Here is a 4,523-nt window from a genome sequence, read left to right as displayed (position 1 = left end):
AAAATAAAGATCCTATAGCAAGTTCTTTGCACCAAAGATCCTCTAGCTTGCTATAGACCAAAGATCCTATACCTTGCTCTAGACCAAAGATCCTCTAGCTTGCTATAGACCAAAGATCATATAGCTTGCTCTAGACCAAAGATCCTATAGCTTGCTCTTGGATCTTTGTGCAGCACCGCGTCTACTCTGGATGCAGCGGGTCTAGCTGCAGCGGGTCTGAATCTGAGGGCGTCAGGGGTTATGGAGAGGAGGCAGGACAATGTTACAAAATGTTGATATTTAAAAAAATTAAGTATGTAATTTATCCCATCAGATAAAGCATAAAAATAACTTTAATTTGATACATACATTAAGGGATCAGTGAGTTAAGGGATCAGTGAGTTAAGGGATCTGGTGAGTTAAGGGATCTGGTGAGTTAAGGGATCTGTGAGTTAAGGGTTCTGTGAGTTAAGGGTTCTGTGAGTTAAGGGTACAGTATAAAGATTTTTATAGTGTGAGGGAGTTGAGTTAATTTGGGAGTAAGCTATGTCAGTGGGAGCTAACGAATAAACTGAATGAGAAATGTCAAGATTTAGAGGCCAGGTCAAGGAGGCAAAATCTGAGAATAGTAGGAGTTAAAGAGGGTGCTGAACACGGCCTTCAAATGCGTGATTTTATTACTAATCTAATTAAAGATGTTTTCAAACTTCCAGAAAAACCAAAGATAGATCTGGCTCATCGAGTGGGTCGCTTCCAAAAACATGATAATGCTAAACCAAGGCAAATTATTGTAAAGTTCCTGGATATTTCAACTTTGGAAACTCTATTAAAGAAGATAACCAATGGAGAAAATCTTACATTTGCTGATAATATCGTAAGATTCTACAGGGATTATCCTCGGGAAATTTTGGCAAAAAGACGCGAGTTTAAAAGGGCAAGCAGTATTTTATATGGACATTCTGAAGTTCGTTATGGCGTGATCTATCCAGCGAAAATGCTAATTACGTTTAATGGCAAGCAACGCTCATTCACGGACCCGGACTCTGCTTGCAAATACGCCCAGGAGATTTTAAACAAAATTCAAGGAGGAACAGAATAATAGACATTTTATCTGTGGAACTTTGTTTTTTCTGTTTCAATTAAGACACTAGAACGCTTCAGACAGTTACCAGACAGGCTTATCTGGCAAGAATGTGTTGTTCAATAACAGAGGCCGAATTAAACTTCTGAACTGAAAGCACAGATGGAAGCTCAAGGTCGCAAGCTCGTCACCAAACTCCTCAGCACGGAGAACTATGAGACCGTCTCCTTTTGAAATGGCCATGATATGAGGCATCTGTTCCACACTAATATGACCTATTATTTATACATATAATTAACTAACTAATTAACCACTTACGCGCAATAAACTCAACTAACGTTAAAGGCGTAATGTACTATACTAACACGACTAACTATATAGCAGGAAGGATGGGGGAGGTTAGACATATATTTTAAATATTAAATACTAATTATGAATTAATTAACATACAGGTAAATGAACAGTGTAATTATTGACGAGGTACTTTAACCCATAATTTATTTTATTTTAATCCAAATCTTCTACCTTCCCTTTTATTTTATTCTATTTTAAACTGTTCAGCGATTAATTGACCTGATATGATAATTTTGGTAACAATTAGAGGGAACCGACTAACGTTGGGTCAAATTCTAATAGGGTGATAAGGCCCAGTGCATAATCTCATCGATGGCGGTCAATTTAAAAACAAACCTAGCTACCTTAGGTGGCTTTTTTGTAATTTATCGCTTTTTTGATAAATTACATTCACTTTTTTTGTTTATTCACAATTATGTGTTGTATGACTTAATAATTTTTATGTACACTTTATTTTATGTTTTTCTCTTTCCCTTAATTATGTTTAATAGTGTCAGGAGATGTAAAACTACTGTAGAAATTATGAAGGACAACTCTGGATTCGGGATTCCGAGATACTTGGCTGCATCACATGAATCATACAGTCTGGTAATAATAGCCAATGCAAGATAATAGTCGAATAAATATCGGAGGTCTCACCTTCTGTAGTTGGAACATCAGAGGAGCGAATGAGCCAATTAAGAGGGGTAAAATTCTGGCACAATTAAAATCAATAAATATGGATATTGCTTTCCTACAAGAGACACATTTGAAACAATAAACTCAGATCAGATTAAGGGCAAATTGGATAGGTCAAACCTATTACTCCTCATTCACCTCTAAAGCAAGAGGCACGGCCATTATAATTCGGAAGGGTATACCTTTTAAATTAAAGAAATCTATATCTGATAAAGAGGGAAGATATGTTATAGTCACGGGAGAAATTTACAATACACCATTAACTATGATAAATATTTACGCGCCTAATTTTGATAACCCACAATTTTTTAGGAAAATAATAGATTTAATCGCAGAGCATAATTATCAAAATATAATAATGGGGGGAGATTTTAACTGTGTTATAGATCCATACTTAGATAAATCAATAAAGCTAGGGAAGCGTCTTGTTAAAACTAAGACCTGTGAATTTTTAAATACTTATATAAAAAATAATAACATAGCTGATGTTTGGAGAATAGCAAATCCAAGTGGTAGGGAATACTCATTTTATTCATCAGTTCACAAAACTTATTTGCGAATTGACTTTTTTTATTGGACACAAAATTAATCCCGTATACGAATAAACCATCATATCATAATAGTATTATTTCTGATCATTCACCATTGACTTTTATACTTAAAATTGAGGGAATGCCGAGTATAAAACCTTTTTGGAGATTCAATGTACACATATCAAATAACCCGCAGGGTTATGAATATATAAAAGAACAAATAAAACTTTTTTTTCGAAATAAATGACACGCCGGGTATTTCTGCACCGCTATTATGGGAAACATTCAAGGCATATATTCGCGGTGTCATAATTTCTTACCAAAGTTTTCAAAATAAGGAAAATAAAAGAGAACTTCAGCGGATAGAACAGAAAATAAAATTACTAGAACTGGACAATGCAACTGACCCAACCATAAATAAACATAATAAGATAACTTTATTGAAATATAAAGTCAATAGAATACTATCGGCTAGAGTAAGAAGATTATTCCAAATTACAAAACAAGCACACTTCGAATTTGGGGATAAGCCACATAAACTACTTGCGAGGCAACTGAAGCAACGAGAAAAGGAAAAAACTATTACTAAAATTAAATCGGATAAGGGTGAGTTTTTAACACTGCCTAAGGATATTAATAAGAGGTTTGCCCAATTTTATCACAATTTATATACATCTAAAATAAATACAGATGTAAGTAAAATGACAAATTTTTTAGATAATTGCAAGCTCCCAAAATTGGATAGTTTAGAACAAGAGCAATTAGGAACACGGATTACTAATGAAGAAATAAAACAAATAATAAACTCACTGAAAAATGGGAAGACCCCAGGACCAGACGGTTTTAGTAATGAATTTTATAAAAGATTTCAGGAGTCAATTGTACCAAGATTATTCAATTTATACACGCAGGCTTATACTGAAAATAAACTACCAGAAACCCTAGCAGAAGCAACAATAACACTTATACCAAAAAAAGATAAAGATTTAGATGAACCGGGTTCTTATAGAGCTATTTCACTTCTAAATACGGATCAGAAAATTTTAGCAAAGATTCTAGCTAGAAGGCTAAATAATTATATTAACAATTTAATAAATACGGATCAAACGGGATTTATACCCAAAAGACAATCATTTAATAATTTAAGAAGGCTTTTCAATATAATGTACTCTCATAATGAGGACAATGAAGATATTTCAGTTGTCACGCTGGATGCAGAGAAGGCATTTGATCAAGTAGAATGGCAGTATTTATACAAGGTACTCCAAAAATTCAATATGGGAGAGAATTTTATTAGATGGGTTAAACTACTTTACGATAGACCTACGGCAAGAATACTAACTAACAATACGATATCTTCAAAATTTTACTTATCAAGGGGTAATAGGCAAGGGTGTGCCTTATCACCATTGCTATTTGCCCTTATGATAGAACCGTTGGCCGAAAGGATTAGAAATCACCCGAATATTCACGGATATAACACTAAGGACTCAAATAATAAAATTTCACTATATGCTGATGATATCCTTTTATATATTACTAATACACAAACGAGTATACCCACCTTATTAACACTAATTGAAGAATTCGGCTCTTTTTCAGGATATAGAATAAATTGGAATAAAAGCGAAATTATGTCTTTAAAATCACAGGATTCGAGACACTCACTAAAATTCCCCTTCAAAATTGCAACAGAAAAATTCAAGTATCTGGGTATTCAAATTACGAGAAGACATAAATCATTATTTAGTGCCAATTTTATACCACTATTAAATAAACTGAATGATATGATTAAATTTTGGAAAACGCTTCCGCTCTCATTGATAGGTAGAATTAACGCTATAAAAATGACTTTCTTACCACAATTAATATATTTGTTTCAAGCGATCCCAATATAT

The sequence above is a fragment of the Amblyraja radiata genome, chromosome 19 (assembly GCF_010909765.2).
Source record: "Amblyraja radiata isolate CabotCenter1 chromosome 19, sAmbRad1.1.pri, whole genome shotgun sequence".
NCBI classification, from domain to species: Eukaryota; Metazoa; Chordata; class Chondrichthyes; order Rajiformes; family Rajidae; genus Amblyraja; species Amblyraja radiata.
Note: the sequence above shows the minus strand (reverse complement) of the source record.